The sequence below is a fragment of the Balaenoptera acutorostrata genome, chromosome 21 (assembly GCF_949987535.1).
Source record: "Balaenoptera acutorostrata chromosome 21, mBalAcu1.1, whole genome shotgun sequence".
NCBI lineage: Eukaryota > Metazoa > Chordata > Mammalia > Artiodactyla > Balaenopteridae > Balaenoptera > Balaenoptera acutorostrata.
Genome location: NC_080084.1, coordinates 7,476,316 through 7,496,122, shown reverse-complemented (window position 1 = coordinate 7,496,122; position 19,807 = coordinate 7,476,316). Strand labels below are relative to the sequence as shown.

The following is a 19,807-nucleotide window of genomic DNA, read 5'->3' as shown; positions in this document are numbered from 1 at the left end:
TGGGGTCCAGAAGGGGTAGTATTTGATATCCAGTGTTAAGGTTTCCCTTTGTGCATTGTGATTCTGTCAGTAAGGCATTTTTAAACATTGAAAAAAAGAGTAAAGAAAGAAAATTTAAGAAACTGAAATTCAAGATTGTCCCTGAGATGGCAAAATACACCCTTCAGTGTCAAATCCTACCCTCAGAATGCTACTTATGCTGCAAGGAGGGATGGGAGCGAACGTTTATTAGATACCAGGGACCCTGCTTGGTGGTTGACAAAAGTAACCACATTTAGTCCTCATAACACTGGGAAAGGATAATAGTAGGTAATACTTGTTGGGCACTTTTTAATGTGCCAAACTCCATTCTAAATGCTTTATATTTATTAACTCATTTAGTTCATCACAACATTTTAGGTAGGTACTTTTAGTATACTCAATTTACAAAGAGTAAAATGAAGCATAGAAAGATTAAACACACCTAAGGCCACACAGCTAGAAAACAGTAGAGCCAGGTTCTAACCCAGCTAGGCTCGTTCCAGAGCTATAACATAAAGCTTAGTTTCTATGCTGTATTTCCTTAATTTTTACACTGTGCACTCCACTTTAAGATGAAGAAACTGAGATGTAGAAAGGAAAGTGGTATATTCGGTATTTAAACCCAGTTCTGTCTTTATTACAAAGCTTATGCTCAAAGTGGATTTTTTTTTCCCAGCGATCATGCCAAATGAATATTACTCTTCAAAGTAGCCAACTTGGGAAACTACATGCTTATCTCAGAGCTGCACCATCTTCCCTTTTTTTGGAAATTATTTAAATGCCAATTTATAAACCAAAGATTAAGACTGGATTTACTACTTAAGAGCCACATACCGTTCTTGAAATCAGGTAGTGTAAGTGCTCCAACATTGTTCTCAATTTTCAAAATAGTTTTGACTATTCTAGGTCCTTTGTGTTACTGTATAAATTTTAAAATAAACTTACAGGGCTTCCCTGGTGGCGCAGTGGTTAAGAATCCACCTGCCAAGGCAGGGGACACGGGTTCGAGCCCTGGTCCGGGAAGATCCCACACGCCACGGAGCAACTAAGCCCGTGCGCCACAACTACTGAGCCTGCACTCTAGAGCCCGCGAGCCACAACTACTGAGCCCACGTGCTGCAACTACTGAAGCCCGCGTGCCTAGAGCTTGTGCTCTGCAACAAGAGAAGCCACTGCAATGAGAAGCCTTCGCACTGCAACAAAGAGCAGCCACTGCCACAACTAGAGAAAGCCCGCACACAGCAATCAAGACCCAACACAGCCAAAAATAAATAAATAAAATTAATTTTAAAAATAAATAAATAAATAAAATAAACTTATAAATTTCTTTTTAAAAATTTAATTAAATTAAAAAATTTAAAATCCCAGTGATTGGATTTCCAAAGGGATTATATTGATTCTATTGACTAATACAAGGAGGATTGCCAGTTTAACAGTTTTGAGACTTCTGATCCATGGACATGGTACAGCTCTCTATTTATGTAGATCTTCTTGAATTTCCCATAATGTTTTGTAGTTTTCAGCCTACAGGTCTTACATATCTTTTGCAAAATTTATTCCTAAGTGTTTTTATGGTATTGTAAATGGAGTTGTTTTATAATTTTACTTTCTAAATGTTAGTTGCTAATATATAGAAATACAATTGACTTTTGTATATCGTATCCTGCAACCTTGCTAAACTCACTTATTACTTCTAATAGCTTTTCTGTGCTTTCCTTAGGGTTTTCTATATGATATCACTTGCAAATAAAGACAATTTTACTTCTTCCTTTATAATCTGTAAACTTTTTTTCCTTGCCTTGCTGCACTGACTAGGCATTTCTATACAACGTTAAATAAAACTAGTTAGTTAACATCCTTGCCTTGTTCCTGATCCTAGGTAGAAAGCATAAAATCCTTCACATTGTAGTACATTAGCTGTCTGATTTTGTAGATGCAGTTGAGAACGTTTTTTTTTAATTCATAATTTACTAAGACTTTTTTATGATAAATGGGTGTTGAATTTTGACAAATGCTATTTCTGCACTTATTAAAATAATTGTATTGGTTTTCCCCTATATTCTATTAATTTGTTGAATTATGTTGATTTTTCAGATGTTAGAGACTAATATTAGTGTTAGTTTATTAGTATCCATTGGTCGGATAATTTTGGACTGCATCTTGGACATCATGAATGCTAAGCTGTGGAGATTTCAGATTCCATTATTTTTCTCTGGTGAGAGTTGTTTTTCCTTTGTTTTAGCAGATAATTTTCTTGTTGGGCTTGAACTCCAAACCCTGTTTCTTGGGGTGGCAGCTCCAGTATGAGTGCAGACCTTCTGTGTAGCTGAGCCGCTTTGAGTGTTTTCTGTGCATGTGTGGTTCAGGGGTTGGCCAATGATTTGGTGTAGGGATCCCCTCTTTGGCTCTTTCCTTTCTGGGTTCCCCCACTTTTTCAGCATTCATCATTTCCTGGCTTCACTTCTCTCATTCCCCAGAACAGCAGGACTCGGGAGTTTTTCCTGTATGTCTCTATTACACAAGCCACCGTGTGGACTACACTTAGCCCCGCACTAAAAGCCGTGGCAGAGGGACTACTTGTATGGCTCCTCATCTCCTCTTCTCCAAGCTACAGGCAACACCAGAATCTACCTACTTCTGTTTCCTCTTCAGTACCTTCAGGTAATCGCTTTATGTATTATGTCCGGGTTCTAGAGTTGTTTTCTGTAGGAATGATCCTAATGCCCAGTATAGCCTATGATATCCAGATCTACAAGCCCATATCTCATTCTTATGAAATGGTAATTCTCAGCTTTATCAATCACCCACCTTACTCATCACAGTTGTCCTGAGTGACCCTGGCCTGCTTTCAAAAATCAAATTCACCTCCACAGGGTAAAGATTTGGAATACTGAAAATAATTTGCTATGGGCCCTGAAGATGATTTTAAGGGATAAGGACCAAAGGAGTTGAACAACAGGAGCTTCATTGAATAACTGGAATAAGTGTGTAATCTCTCAAGGTGACAGACTAATATTCCCTAATATCTGTTTTCCCCCTCTCTCTTAAAACAAACCAAAAAAAGCTGATTTTTAGGTATTATAAATAAAAGTTATGTTTCCCAGTCTCCATTGCACTTAGGTGTGGCCATGTAATTAAGTTTTGGTCAATGGGATGACAATAGAAGTGTCAAGTTCAACTTCCAAGAGGTATCATTCATGGCACGTGGGGAGGTACTATGGTCTGAATGTTTGTATCCCCCTAAAATTCATATGTTAAAACCCAAACCCCGGGCTTCCCTGGTGGCGCAGTGGTTGAGAGTCTGCCTGCCAATGCAGGGGACACGGGTTTGAGCCCTGGTCTGGGAAGATCCCACATGCCGCGGAGCAACTAGGCCCGTGAGCCACAGCTACTGAGCCTGCGCGTCTGGAGCTTGCGCTCCGCAACAAGAGAGGCCGCGATAGTGAGAGGCCCGCGCAACGCGATGAGAAGTGGCCCCTGCTCGCCGCAACTAGAGATAGCCCTCGCACAGAAACGAAGACTCAACACAGCCATAAGTAAATAGATAAATAAATAAATAAACCCAAAGTTTAAAAAAAAGAGGGCCCTCACTGAAATGCCACCATGCTGGCGCCCTGATCTCAGACTTCCAGCCTCCAAAATTATGAGAAATAAATTTCTGTTGTTTATAAATGACCCAGTCTGTGGTAGTTTGTAATAGCAGCCCAAACAGACTAAGACAGGAGGTGAGCCCTTTACTGGCTCTTTCTTTTGCCTGCTGGCTGGAATGCTGATGGGATAGCTGAGTTCACGCAGCCATACTTAAACCTGAGGTTGAAGGATGCTAATCCATAACACCTTGGAACCTCTAAGCCTGCCCTGAATTGCCTACCTACAGATTTCATTTATGTGAGAGAAAAATAAACTTACATGTTGTTTAGCCACTATAAGTTTGGATTTCTGTAAGACTCAGCCAAAGCAAATACTAATCAATATTCTGGTCATTAAACTGGGGAGAAGAAGAGTCCCATTATCTTGTAGTTAAACCACCTGTAGCTGGAAAAACTGTAGTACTTAGCAGCCTGCCAGCAATCACTCTATTTTTTTTTTTTTAATACTTTATTTATTTATTTATTTATGACTGTGTTGGGTCTCTTAGTTTTCGTGTGAGGGCTTTCTCTAGTTGCGGCAAGTGGGGGCCACTCTTCATCGCGGTGCGGGGGCCGCTCTTCATCGCGGTGCGCGGGCCTTTCACTATCGCGGCCCCTCCCGTTGCGGGGCACAGGCTCCAGACGCGCAGGCTCAGTAGTTGTGGCTCACGGGCCCAGTTGCTCCGCGGCATGTGGGATCCTCCCAGACCAGGGCTCGAACCCGTGTCCCCTGCATTGGCAGGCAGACTCTCAGCCACTGCGCCACCAGGGAAGCCCCTCTCTATTTTATTCTATAGATAAAGAGTGCTATGTAAACTAGTCTTAACCCTAATATTTCCCAGTCCTGAAGCTCAGCTCTGGCTGAATCTGTCCATAAAACCTCTCCCCAGCCATCACTGCTAAGCAAATCTATGTCCTACCCCAAATAAACTTCCTCCAGTGGAATGATTTCATTTCCTTCTCCCTCAATACTATCCTGACTGATTGATTGATTCACTCATTCATTTGACACATATATATAAACGCCTACCCTGATGCCCGTCTTGATCTCAGTTCATCTTTGCAAACATATTGGATGAGGTGAGAGTCACCTGAAGCCTGCTACCAGCCTCAAGATGACCCTCTTACAAGAAATACAAATATCATATGATATTGCTTATATGTGGAATCTTTAAAAAATGGTACAAATGAACTTATTTACAAAACAGAAATAGAGTCACAGATGTAGAAAACAAACTTATGGTTACCAAGGGGGAAGGGGGGAGGGATAAATTGGGAGATTGGAATTGACATATACACACTACTATATAAAATAGATAACTAATAAGGACCTACTGTATAGCACAGGGAACTCTACTCAATACTCTGTAATGACCTATATGGGGAAAGAATCTAAAAAAGAGTGGATATATGTATATGTATAACTGATTCACTTTGCTGACAGCAGAAACTAACACAACATTGTAAATTAACTATACTCCAATAAAAATTAATTAAAAGAAAAGATTTTTTAAAAAATGACCCTCTTGCAAATCTATACCCTAATTCTACCTTGCATCATTGTTTTGGCCTAAAGATAACAAAAAATAAAAACTAAGAGACTGATTCCTAGAACAGACCTGAAAAGGCTTTTAGAGGCCATCTAGTTCCACCTTCTTCTTTTAATATAAGTCAACCAAGGCCCAGATACCCCAGCAACTTGCCCCAGGTCAAGAGACAGAGCCAAAGCTAGAACCAAGACTCAGATTTCCCCACCTCTGCCCGGTCCTTTGTGCTTTCCTCAATCCTTATCTCTTTCATTCACACTTAAACCAAATACAAAGATTGCATATCTGTTATTTTGATGAGAAAACAAAAAATTTTACTTAAGAAACCCTCCCAGTTACACTCAGTGTCAAAGGGAGAAGTTACCTTTGTTGATTTGTCTTTGAATTTATTCCCAGTTGACTCTGAAGAGCAAACACGCCAGCAACCCAGACCAGAACCTTTTCTCTGGCCTTGGAACCCTTGGGACTGAAGAAAATTAAGTCAGGTGGAAGTCACATGCTGACTTGCAAGGTAAGTTTTCAGTGCAAGTTTCCAGCCAAATGCCTTTTGCCTAAGGCTAATTCTCAGAAATTCCTCTATAATTCCAATAGCCACTCTGTGACTGTTCTCTAACACACTGTGCTAGCAAAGTTGAATTCTGGAGGGAAAAGAAAAACAAAAAAGTGTTCTCCTATTTCAAGGTGATGCAACTGTCACCTATCATAAGAGGGCAGTTTCTAGAAGACAGCTCGTGCTTCAGACCTGTGACCCTCATCTCCTCCTGTGGAAACAGCTGCCAGGTTCACAATTTCAGTCTGTATTCTCAGGGAGAGGAATGAAAGCACTTAAAAAAAAAACTTCTTTTGTTTTTTTATTTCATTTACTTGTCACTTCTATTCCGACATAATGCTTCAGGGACAGTACACGCTTTGTGGGCTTTTTATTGATTTTTTTTTTTTTAAGCAGGCTGTTTATGTGTGCTCCGGCTTTGTGTTCAGAGACAGAAGCTACCTATAATTCCTAAGTCCTGGATTCAGAAACCGCAAGTGTCTTCTTGGAATAGTAACTCTTAGTACTTTTGTGGGTCTCGTATAACTTTGGGGTAGTGACCTGGAGCAACCATTGGGTATTTAAACATGGATTCCAACCCCATTGTCTGGTCCTGGGGGTCGGAGGGTCAGGAGAGTTTATCCACCAATAGTTTATTTCCACTCTGAGCCAGCAGGTTCTGGCTTTAGCTACTCCACCAAGAAACGACAAAGTGGACAAGAAAATGAGAAGGCTGGCAAAAGTACTGAGGGTCTGGGTTCAAGGAAGTGCTTTAATTTGTGAGCCTTTGGAATTAAAATCAGTATGCATGGTTCATTGTACAAAAATAGGAGCGTGAATATAAAAAAAAAAATGCCACTGTTCTCTGGCTGGGCAAAACAAACAGGGTCTATGGAGTCTGAAAATGCTTCAAAGCAGAAGCAAACATTCAAAGGAAATCTCCAAAGAGAGACAAAGTAAATATTAAAAGTTCTTTTGGCTTGGAAGCTAAGACTGTCCTAAGAGGTTATATACAGACCGCGCTTGTTTATCTTAGGACATTTGTGAGCCAGGCGGAGCTGCCCAGTTACAAGAATGAAACAGGCTTTTAACCTTCAACAGGTTAAATAAAAGCAAAAGTAAGCACAGGTAGAACAAAGCATCAGAGCCACTCCTTCTTCTGGAAGTTTTCCACCTTCCTGCAGAGAAAGACCAGAGTTGCACATCTGCAGATAAAAACCCAGAGGCGCCCATAGGAGTTAGGATTGAAGAAAATAAAAGTATCATACCTTGCCAGGTATGGTATATACACAGATCAGTAGGGAGTGCTGTTGTTTTGCTTTTTCCATGTTCAAGGGAGCGGACATTTCCAAACAGGATTTGGTCTGTGTAGTCTTAGCTTTGACTTTTTCAACTTTCTTGCTTGCACTCACAAGCTTTTTATCTATGCTCTAATCTGTGGTCCACATTCATCGTTGATACTGTAACCATTTTGTTGAGCATCTGGGGCCTAAGAAGGTGTGGGCTTGAGTGGGAGCCATAGCTTCCATCTTTTGGCTCCTTGGCACCTGCACGAATAGTCTTGGTCCCTGATCCTACCTCTAGGACAGAGCAGGGCATACGTTAGCCAGTGTAAGAAGAGAAGCAGGGGCTTGAGCAAGGTGGAATGAATGTGAGAAACGGAATAGCTGGGTCGTCTGGATCAGAGCAGGCTGAAGGCCTGTCATGGGGCCCAACAGCTGAGAGAGGCCATTGGATCACCTGATTTGAAATCCCACCTGATGCAGGGATCCTCCACTCAAGATTCCTGATCAGTGGTTAGCCAGCCTCTGCTTGGAAACTTCAAAGATCTTTCTGGCAGACACAGAGCTGCAGCACTCAGTCCCCTGTCGAGGACGGATTTAGCAACCCAGCATCAAGGAATGTGGTTAGCTGCTAACCTCCAGCTGTTAGTGCCTTCAGAGTCTGCCTGGGCTTTTGAGCTGAGATCAGTCCTCTCTGGCAGCCCTCAGCCAATGGCTGAGCAAGGTGGTGGTACAAAGTCCTGGCCATTCCTGCCCAATGTGGGACTCCTCTCTCAGGCAATTTTTGCTTTGGAGCTTCACGTTGGCCTGGCAGACTTAATCTGACCTGTATCACAGTCTGAAGGCTGTCGTGTCCAATCTTGCTTTCTCTCCTTTTCCTGTCTCAGGTGTTACTCCTCAATAAGCCTTAATACGTGAAGGGCAGGGGATTGTTTTAGGGTATAAAACTATTCCACATGATACTGTAATGGTGGGGACATGACACTACACATTTGTCAAAACCCATAGAACTTTACGGCACAAAAAAGTGAAACTTAATGTGTTCAAATTAAAGAAAAAATATTTAGGAGATCAGGGAATCCCAGGATGGAATGCAGACTGTGACAAAACGACCTAACTGTATTGCAAATGTATGAAACAAGTCCACTGGAGGGGATGTGGGGGGAAAGATGCTGACCTAACTAACTTTGGAAATGAGTGGATTCTGTAAAACTGAAGGCAAAGGAAATTGTGCACAAGCACTGTTCTCTAGCTGATAAAGTTGTTCCCATGGGTGTGCGTGTTAACACGTCTAATACCACTATACACGTATGTCTCAGTTGAACAATGAAGTAAGTGGATGGCAGATGGTGGGAGCCAGGTTTCTCACTGTCGGAGTGGGAAGTTATAGACGAGCAAAGGGAGGTCTAGAAAGATCCATGTGGTCATGGATTGGAGTTGGAGACATCAGTGTGAATTCATGTTCTGCTGAATATAGATTCATATGGTTACATATAAAAATATTTATAAATGTGTGTGTATACTCAGGTATACTTCTTATTGAAGTATAATTGATTTACAATGTTGTGTTACTTTCTGATGTACAGCAAAGTGATTCAGTTATACATATATACACATCCTTTTTTATATTCTTTTCCATTAGGGTTCATCACAAGATACTGAATATAGTTCCCTGTGCTATACAGTAGGACCTTGTTGTTTATCCATCCTATATATAATAGTTTGCATCTGCTAATCCCAAACTCCCAATTGTAGGATTCAATTCTTGAGTCAAAAAAACCTCCACATACATAATATCGGTAGGCTGGGCCCTTCCACAACTTTGGTGTCCCCATCACCCCTGATGCCATTTTGTCTCCCACAGTGTTTTGCCTGGTGACTAATCTGCTGGCTTCAGAATGGGAATGCCACAGTGACCACCAGCTGCCAGGCCCAAGGATAAGAGAATTAGAGAGTCTGGGGGGCTGAAAGGCATCTTCAGCAATACATGCCCCCCAAAGACTGGGCAATGCTTCTGTCAAGCACGGGGATGTCAATAAATGTGTGGAGTTTTCCGGTTCCGTGTGTAGAGAGCTTGGAGGTCGCCACTCTGTCCTACCAACAAGTAAAAAGATAAACGGACTGAAAAATCAACAACTCCTCTGGGATTCGTAAGAGAGGGGAGGAAAGAGGGCAAACCACTGCAGCCAGGTTGGAGCAGCATACAGGTGAATGCAGGAAGTCACTGCTTAGCGGAGCAGAGACTCACAGCCAGGACCACGGTGGAAACCATGCTGGGGTTATCTGCAGTTGACGAGTTGCTGGGGGCTCCGTGTGGACAGCTCTGAAGGTTTCAAACTCCAGGGAGACCCAGAATTTTGAGATTTATCCCCAGGAGCTAGACCAGATTCCCAAAGAGAAAAATGCCCTTGCGCTTCGGCAAGGGGAGAGGGAAAGAAACCATTTGAAACACGCCAGAGCGTTCCATTCTTCTTCTTCTTCTTCTTTTTAAAATTTTTATTTCATACTGGAGTCTAGTTGATTAACAGTGTTGTGTTAGTTTCAGGTGTACAGCAAAGTGATTCAGTCACACATATACATGTACCTATTCTTTTTCAAATTCTTTTCCCACTTAGGTTGTTACAGAATATTGAGCAGAGTTCCCTGTGCTGTGTTGGTCATCCTTTTTAAATATAGCAGTGTGTATATGTTAATCCCAAACTCCCAATTTATCCCTCCCCCGCCTTTCCCTTTTGTTAACCATAGTGTGTTTTCGAAGTCTGTGAGTCTGCAGGGGAAACTAGTTAACCAGAGCCTAACCTGCTGGGGTACCATCAAAGCCTAACTGACCTGGAAAGGGAAATACTCAATCCACCCCACCGCAGCCATCCTCTCTGAGAGACGCTGGAGGGAGCACGGCCCTGGCGACACCTTCTTTTCGGCAGAAAAGTGATGCTATCTCAGTGATGCTGAGGTAGGACATGCGGCCTCCAGAACTGTTAGAGAATAAATGCCTATTGTTTTAAGCCTCCAAGTTCATGGTCATTTCTCACAGTAGCCTCAGGAAACAAATACACCCTCTTGCTAAATTTCATCCTCCTGTCATATAGACTTTCCTCTCTCTAATAAACAAAGCCTCTTGTATCTGTCGGGACCCTGGCAGGTAACGGTCTCCAATTTGAGAGTTTAATAAAGGGACAGTTTACAAAGGCCTGAGTAGAGTTGCAGACAAGAGAAAGTGCAGTTCTCCAGAGCTGTACGGTCGGAGAGACACCGTTGCTGCCCTAGGCCTGAGAGTTGGAGGGACAGAATTGTGTGGCAAGGGCCGTCTGACAGGAGTGTGGCCTTCAGTCAGGGGACACACCAGCCCAGGCGACGCAGCACGAAAGGACCAAGGGGAATAAATACCTCTGTGTCCCTCTCCCCTCCCTCTGACCTCCTTCCTGAGGCCTCCGTTGGCTGAACCTAAACTATATAGGAGCCAAATGCAAGGGAACCATTCAAGTCAGCCTCCTGAACACAGAGGAGAGTGGAGAAGGGTGGGGAGGGGATTTAGGGGCCAATGGAAATATCCAGCACCCGAGAAATTGTAACCACCCCTCCCAGACCACCCACATAGCAGACTGGTTTCGTGGACCCAAGCTCTATGACCTTGGCCAAGTCACCACTTCCCTAGGTATTGGTCCCCTCATCTGTAAAATGAAGGGTTTAGACCAGAAAGCCTCTGAGATCCCTTTCAGGCCTGACGCTCATGGTTCCAGAAGCAGACTGAATGCCTTCAGGCTAAGGCTGATCCCTGCCTGGAGCCCCAGTAGCTGTTTATTTACCAATGTCTCTTTTCCTTGACGCCCCTCGGCATCTCTGCAGGGATGGGCAGCGCGGGCGGGCCACCTAGCAGCTCCCAGGAAAGGAGCCGGCCCGTGCTCGCTCAGGGATGCTGGAGAAGGAAACCTGAGGCAGGAAAACCAGACGGGGCTCTGGACGACCAACGGCAAGAGGCCATGAGGCAGCAGAGAAGCTGTCCCTCAGCCAGCGGGGGGGGGGGGGGGGGGGGGGGGGGGGGGGGGGGGGGGGGGGGTGGTCAGCAGCCCGGGGCACACCTGCTTGTTCCTGAAGAAAACTCCAGGGACCCCAGCCCCCCACGGCAGCTGGCGCAGCCCTCAGGCTGGCCCAGAACTCTGGCGGGCAGGCCCAACGCAGCTGCTAATAATTAGCCAGAAAGTCAAACTATGGAAAGTTCCAAGGGTCCAGGAGAGCCCCACATGGACCAGTGAACATACACCAAGCCTTCCCCTGCTGCCTTGGGATATTTTGTTCGGTACTGCGTCTGCTTTTTCAGTGACTTCTGTCTGCTTCTGTCTCATGGGACCTCCTTTTGAAAATAGACGTGAAGCTAGGAGTCCCTCCAGGGCTGAAAGTGCGGAAGGTGTAACCTCCCCATTCTCACGTATCTTGGGTGGCCTGGGAGATACAATAGATTCCTCCTCTTCCCCTAACCCTACCCTTAGCCATTACACTAGGTCCCTCCATAACTACTGATAGGCCCCACGTGAGCCTTAGTTTATCATGTATGAAGGACCTATATTCCAAAATCCTTAAAAACCCTCCCCAAACTGCTCATTGATTCCTAAATTCCATTGTCATCTTGTCTCCAGCAAAAATAAAATTAAAAAAAATTATTCTTGTTGTCAACACACCCACACGTGGGCGAAGTGTGCTTTAAGGTTGTTCAGTGAATTAAGGGCCTGAAAGCCTTACCAGAGATGGGGAAGGAAGGGGTCTGGATGTCGGAGGCTGAGAAGGTAGGTGGAAGAAGGGCCTCTACGAAAGAGAGACACAGAGAGAGACAGAGAGAGAGAGCGCTCTGGGCACCAAGGAAAGACATCACACTTCATGCCAATGCCTGGAGCTATCCCGGTTGAGTCGGTGCTATAAAGATTTGGAGAATTCAGATAAGCAGCTTCTGTATCCAGTAACACAAGAAAAGCTTGCGATCTGGACCCCAGACCCTCACAAAGGAGCTTGTCTTTCCAGACTGGAGCAGGAAACAACTGGGGAGCTGGCTAGCGGGTGCTTGGGGAGTCTCCCTCCTCCAAAATGCTCTCCTATTTGCTGCCACAGTGACAGCTAAGTCTCCCACTGGAGATGCACCTGTGTATCAATTCACTTATTAGTCACTTTCAATGGTTCGCTCAAAGTCAAGCACTGGTCAAAGGAGGGTTGGATGGACATCAAATAAGAAGTTACATTTTAAATATGGGATACAGAGGGGATTGGGTGCTGAAATCCCTGCAGAAAAGGAGGGACAAATCCCTGGAGACAGTGGGCCTCTCGGAGTGCACGGAGAAAGGTTAAGAAGACAACCTGCTTCACGAGGTTACCCACGCCTGGCCGCCTGACCCAGTCTGCTGGCTGGGATGCAGCTGCGCTGGGCCTCTGCTGTCAGGTGCCCTTTACATCTTCTGACCCCTGCTCTCCAAATGCCTAAGAGGGCTGTGAGTTACTCCATCCCCTTCCAAATACAGCCGTCCTCAGACAGATAGAAAGGGCTTAAATCAGGGAGGATTAGATTTACTGTAAGGTAAGAGTTAAGCGCCCATACCCAAACCAGACATCCTGAGATAGAATCCCTACCCTGGCACTTAGCAGCTGTGTGTTTTTTTGCATATTATTTCCTTCTCTAAGCCTTGTTATCCTTATTTGCAAACTGGGGATAATAGTAGTACTGTTGCCCCTGGAACAACACAGGGGATTAGGGATCACCACCCTCCACAGAGTCAGCCCTCCGTATCCGAGATTCCGCATCCGTGGATTCAACCAACCCCAGGTTGGGTAGTTTTTTCAATAGATACTTAAATACTGTATGTATTTATTGAAAAAAAAATCCTCTTATAAGTAGACCCACGCAGCTCAAACCCATGTTATTCAAGGATCAACTGTACTCACCTGATAGGCAGACATGGGGGTTAAACAAGTGAGATAATACGTATGAAGCACTTAGCACAATGCCTGACTCATAGTAAGTGCTCAATAAACAGCCCCCGCTAATTTATTTCTTGCATACTTTTGCTTCCAGTAACAGTCGGCAAACAGATGCATGCTCCTCTCAAAATCATTACAAATTTAATCTAGACTTAGGCGGCGCTCACGGATTTGTTCTCTGAAAAAGCCACAAAATTCTTTTGTAAGTCATGATCCCTTCCTGTTTTTTTTTTTATCAGCTATATTTAGCTCTTAAATTTAATATCTCAGCTTGAAATCTTAAAGTCATCCTTCCAAAAGTACAAGTGGTTCAGCCAATGGCATTTACAAGCAAGCTTTTGTTTTTGTGTTTTTTGTTTTGGAAATAACAATAGGTCAGAAGTGGGACTAATTTCCATAACTACAAAGATAAATAAGTTAAACTTCATTTAATCAAAGGATCCAATTTGGCAAGTCCAATCCTGAAGACTAGTTGTTTCAGTCTTATTAAACTTCTAAGAGAACATCTAAGCTTTTTCTCGTAGGTCTTAAGCTGTCTCTCAGGGACCATGGATCCTTCCTGGCTGGGGTCCAGGCACAACCGTCCCATCCCCAGCTCACAGGCGAAATTGCTGGTGTCCATTTTTCAATCTCAAACACTAGTTACTTCTTATTTCCAGCCTGCCACCCAACTACTTGCCTAAGGTTAAACCAACCTCTTTTACACATAATAACATATTTATTGAGTGTTTACTATGTGCCAGACACAGCTCTAAATGCTTTATGTGGACTAAGTTATTTCATCATAATATCGTTATGATATAGGTGCGGTTATTATCATCCCTCTACATGGAATATCTTTATTTTGGAAATTCGCCGAAGATGATCTAGCTAATATGTGGCAGAGCAAGGATTTGAGCCCGGGGAGTCTGGCTATAGAGCTGGCTCTTTCCCACTAAACCATATCACCTCTCATAGGACAGGTGACGCTCCCAGGGCCACAGCTTGGACAAGAATTCCGACTCTACTTTTTCACAGCAGCACTCTTCCTCCATGGAACGTTCTGTCCTGGCCCCGTTCCTCCCAGCCTATTCTCAGGGACCATACTTTGCCAAAAATATGAAAGAAACACACAACACCATCCCTCTTACCTCTGTCAAATGGGGCTGCAAAAATATTCAAGGTGGGGTGGCTCAGGCTTGGGGGAGGGGCTCCAATCCCACCTTCAGCACTAACTGGCTGGGTGCCCTTGGTCAAGTGTTGTAACATCTCTACCTTTACATTGCTCATCAGCAGAGTGGGGAACAGGCTGAAACTGCCTTCCAGGGCTTTCGTGGGGATTACCTGAGCATATCTGCATAATGTGCTCAGCACAGCGCCAGGCTCATAAAGTAAGCTGTCATCATTAAGGTAGATGAATCATAGCTATTATGAGTATTGATCAGGCAGTCCATCACTGTGAGCAGAATTGAGAAGGACACATTCCGAAAAGACTCAGAGAGAGGCCGGGTTGTAATATAAGCTCTCTGGGGCCCCGCCCCTTGTCTGTCCCTGCACCTGAGGACCGGCTGCCTGGGACGGAAGGGCTCACCTCCCGAGCCCGCTTGACACACACCTCCTGTGGGTTCCCCAGAGTGGGAGATGGTCACTAAGTAGAAGGTGATGGGGAGGGCCAAGTGAGAGCCCAGACAGGGCCCAGCTGGAAATCCCTCCATAAATCAACTCTGTTCCGTAAGCAGTCATTTTCTCCCTAGACACAACATTACCTATCCCAGGTAAGCAGTTCTGAACATTGCTTTCAAAACTTTCATTCAAATGGGCACTCCAACACGTAATCAGGTAAAGATGGAGCTGCTTTGTCGGGAGTGGGAAGAGGAGGCTCCTGGAGCATCTACAGCTTCTTTGTTGAACTCCTCCCCTAAGGGGACCCTGCAACCCTTCTAAAGAGCAATGAGGTCCTTCGATCACAGCTTAAGAAACATTGTCTAAGAGAGACAAATACATAGTCGTCCCTTGGTTCCCCCTGGGGATTGGTTCCAGGTCGCCTGCAGACACCAAAATCCACTGATGCTCAAGTCCCTTCTATAAATGGCATAGTACTTGCATATAACCTACACACATCCTCCCTTAAACTTTAAATCATCTCTAAGTTACTTATAAAACCTAATACAACGGAAATGCCATGCAAATAGTTGTAAATACAATGTAAATGCTATGTAAATAATTGCAGTGCAAATTCAAGTTTTGCTTTGGGGAACTTTCTGGAATTTTTGGGGGGGGGGGTTCGTTCCGAGGTTGGTTGAATCCAGAATGCAGAACGTGTATATGACACGAACCCTGCCCTTAGCGAGCTTAGAGTCTAGTGAGCTGGCAGCTACAGGCTTGTACTGGCCGGCAAGTGAACTCCAATGTCCCTCGTTAAGGTACAAATCCTAACAAGGCACTATTGCTACCTCCTACAGGATCCTGAGGCTTTTCAGTTGCAAGAGATCCCTCCACATTTATAACGCACACAGGAGGGTCTGGGAAGAGCATGCCTACATTGTTGACCTGCTTCAGTAAAATAATCTTTAAAATTAATCTATGTCTCACAACACCTCTGTGAGGTGTGGTTATTACTGTCTCACTTTGCAGATGAGGAAACTGAGGCTGAGGATATTTAACTTGTCCAAAATCACCCAGCTAGACAATGAGGGAACCAAGGGTCAAACCCCAATCTTGGTTTCAGAACATCGCATCCTGGACTCAGTATAGATCCCTCCTCTGCACTTACTAGTTGTGTCTCCAGCCTCAGTTTCCTCATCTGTAAAATGGGGATGATGATGATGATGACACCTGCCACCTTTACAATGGTGCTTGGCACACAGCCAGTGCTCAGCTAGAGTTAGTAGCTGTCTTGGGATCATAACCATAATAGGTTATGACTCATTTGTCCAATTCACTCTCTCATTTATTTATCTTGTTAGAGAACAGTGCAAGGCAGTATGTGGATAAGGAGCAAAATGAGTGCTACAGAGAAGTAAAGGCCATAGGAATTCAGGGAAAGGGCGTTTGAAATTCTTTGTTTATGACTGCTTCATAAAATTTTGAGCACTCCTTGTGCAGAAGCCATGCTGAGTTCTCTGGGTCAGTCCAATGTCAGCACGTGTTGCCAAGGCTAACTTCTCAGCGACCAGCTGCTGGGCCAATTCCCTAACAAGCCACATGCAGCCTTCCAGGTAGACCAGTTAGCTCTGCCACAGACATCTAAGTCTTCAGGGACACCTGGGCTCTGCCCATAAACGCACAGCACTGGGGCCATATGCCACATGCCCCGACCTGAGAAACAGCTCAAGGTGTGTGTCCCCATGACAGTGGGTGGGAGGGTGGGGGAAGGGGGAAGCATGGCGGACCAGGAGGACACACCACCCAGGCAGGTCCTGGGAAACAGCTGGACCCCAGCTCATCAAGGGGAAAATGCATTTTCCTTGTGCAGCCGCGTGGGTCATTCCTCTCTGAATCTATTCAGAGATGAATGTATTTATGAATGCTCCTTGACATTGCAAGACTCCCTCCCCACGACCTCTCTTTCCAAGAAAAGAAAGCAAAAGAGAAAAGAAATCAGGAAATTCCCAGAATTCTGCCCTAACACTTTCCACACCAGACAAACAACGCGTGCCTCCAGAGACCCAAGAATTAAAGTAGAATTTGCAAAGGGAGAGGGAAAAGAAATGCCCGACCTCCCTGGAGTCCACTCACCCACCACACACCCCCATCAACCAGAAAACGTCCCCAGCCCAAGGCTTAAAGCTCAAGGGCCCCCGCTTTGCTCAATAAATGCCAAATGACCCCAGAACATCCAACCCCTGTTCCTACCTCGTCGGCGGTGGTCCCCGGGTCTCCTCTCTCCCTTTGGCGTCACCTGCTACAGCGGATCCATCATCTTTGCTTAGGAAGCCGAGCGCCTCTGGTCTGGGAGGGGTTCCGTGGAAGGAAGAGGAGGGCGGGCTGAGATCACCGACGTGGGGAAGGGTGGGTCTCCGAACCAAATGCTTGGTTCGAGGGAAAAGGATGTTTTGTAAGTTTTGGCTTGAATGTCCAGGGGCAGAACAGGAAATGTCCACTAGGGCTGGGAGCCCCAGGGAGAAATTGGCTGCAGTCTCCCTTCAGAGCGAGCTTCCCGAGGGCTCTCAACTGCGGCCCCGTCTGGAATTTAAAGCTCCCTCTGAATCCTTTTCCCGCTTACTCTTTCCTGCGGCACTTTTTTTTTTTTTCTTTCCTTAATGGAACGTCGGCTTCGTTCCTGACATGCTGGAAAAGTTTTCCTCGGCCTAAACTTGGCTCAGGAACACTCTCCCCTTGTGAGAGGATTTCTCCTGTTACACAGTTCAGCTTTAAGAAAAAAAGACAGACACAGAGTGCTCTTTGTTTTGCCAACTTTTGTACTAGGGACATTTTTGATGGATTTTTTTCCCCCTGAACCTCTGGATTCCAAGAAATATACACACCCACATCCCTCTTGACCTTTTTTTGGTTAATGTTTTTTTTTTTACACCAATACCACAGTGTCTTTTTTTTTTTTTTTTTTTTTTGGTTGTGCCGGGTCTTAGTTGCAGCACGTGGGCTCCTTAGTTGCAGCACACAGTCTCCTTAGTTGCAGCATGCGAACTCTTAGTTGCGGCATTCATGTGGGATCTAGTTCCCTGTCCAGGGATCGAACCTGGGTCCCCTGCATTGGGAGTGTGGAGTCTTAACCACTAGACCACCAGGGAAGTCCCCCTTGACTTTTTTCCCCCCTCCCTTTCTAATTGAAAAGTAACAATAATAATTGTTGAAAGATGGCAGAGAAAATGTCCTTAGGTTGTGGGCTCATGGGGTCCTGCCTGGGTCAGCCTTCCCCGGGCGCACACCTCTGCCCACAGGACAATGTGTGTGCTGTGTGGCAGAGAGGGGTAGTGACCGTCTTCCAGGCCCTCTCTTCGTTCTAGGTATTTCTATGACGGAAGCACAGGAATGGGCTATCTTTCCCAAATGGGGTCCGGTTCCAACTACAAACTCTGCCTCCTTGGCCCCCCAGGGATGAAGTGAGAAGATTCCTAGCTGTGATTCTTGGAGGTGCTGGGTAGGGGGTGCATGGGGGTGAGAAGGCATCTTGAGATTCAGTTGTTGGCGGTCCCCTGGAGGGCAGCATGTCTGTGAACTGTCAAATGCCACCACAAATTGGGAAGCTTTGGGGGTCCTCGTTGACCCCTGAAATAAAACTTGGTGGTTCTCACAAGAACTGATTGGGGGATTGGTCCACAAACAGGAAATGAGAACGTCTCCTTTGCTCTATTTATTGAAAGAGGGTAGGTAAGAAACAAATGAATAGTGTAAGCAAGATTATAACAAAAAAACTTTGGGCCAATTCACTAGGTTAGAAAGTTTCAAATGTTTTGGAAGTCTCCTTCAGTTTACAGAAATTATACGGTCTATACACATAACAGGCTGAGGCTAACAATTTTTAGATCATTGAGTTGATGTACTGATTACATACTATTTTTATCTAGTTAGTGAAGCAAAACTGAGCTAGGTGACATTTTTGTGTTCTAGCTTGAGTCTGGTACCTGAACTTGAAAGTAATTGACATGCATTTATATTCTGAAATTTAGAGAGTCTATCATTTTGAACATGTTTTACTGTGGAGATAATCATAACAAAATCTAACCCATCATTAAAAGTATTTAATTAGATGCCTATTTTATTTTTAGACATATTTAAGCGTGATAGTATCACAAACACAGAACTCCCTCACCTGGTTTTTTATCCCCAAACGATCTCAAGAATTACACTCTGAAAAAAGGTCAACAGATTGAGTCTATTTGATATCTAAATAATAAACAAAGTGTGTTTTTGAAAGATCGATCCTGCCCCCAATTGAGGGCAAAAGTCTAATTCCATGGACTTGCAGAGTGTGAAGCCAGGTGGGCACAGCTCACCATGGGGCTGGGGGGATGCTGCCAGGCAAGACTGAGGGAATGGCACTTCTGATGCTCTTTCTGAGAGCAACAGTCACTAGGTTAGTCACCTGCTTTTAAACTAGCTGCTTTGCACTATTCACAATAGCCAAAACATGGAAACAACTTAACTGTCCACCGACAGAGGAATGGATAAAGAAGATGTGGCACATATATACAATGGAATATTACTCAGCCATAAAAAGGAATGAAATAATGCCATTTGCAGCAACATGGATGCAACTGGAGATGATCATACTAAGTGAAGTAAGTCAGAAAGAGAAAGACAAATACCATATGATATCACTTATATGTGGAATCTAAAATATGACACAAATGAACCTATCTACAAAACAGAAACAGACTCACAGACACGGAGAACAGACTTGTGGTTGCCAAGAGGGGGCAGGGATGGAGTGGGAATTTGGGATTAGCAGATGTAAACTATTACGTATAGGATGGATAAACAGCAGGGTCCCACGGCATAGCACAGGGAACTATATTCAATATCCTGTGATGAACCATAACAGAAAAGAATATAAAAAACAGAATGTTTGCGTGTGTATAACTGAGTCACTTTGCTGTACAGCAGAGGTGGGCATAAGATTGTAAATCAATTACACTTCAATTAAAAGAATAAAATTTAAAAAATAAATTGATATCATGAATGTAGACACAGGTATAATGACCTCACATTGGGCAGCAAAAGACAGAGCTGAAGTGAGATGAAAACCCAGTCTTTTCAAGGTTAAATCTAGTCAATATTTCACAGAAGGTCAAAGCTTGGATGGTTTGTGGTTGAGGGACCATCCTGAATTTAAGTAGCGGCACAGCGTTAGTTGAATGCCTAGGGTGTGTCTCGGGCCTGTCTGAAGCCTCCGCA

At 44.4% G+C, this 19,807-nt stretch overlaps 1 protein-coding gene across 1 annotated transcript in view; it reads right to left on the bottom strand.

Moving 5' to 3' along the window:
* TACC1 (transforming acidic coiled-coil containing protein 1) overlaps window positions 1–16,908 on the bottom strand; it is a 114,006-nt gene extending 97,098 nt beyond the window's left edge. Inside the window, exon 1 of the mRNA XM_057537426.1 lies at window positions 16,805–16,908. The gene's annotated coding sequence lies outside the window, so the exon portion shown is untranslated. The remainder of the gene's footprint in view (window positions 1–16,804) is intronic.
* Window positions 16,909–19,807: the final 2,899 nt, after the last annotated feature.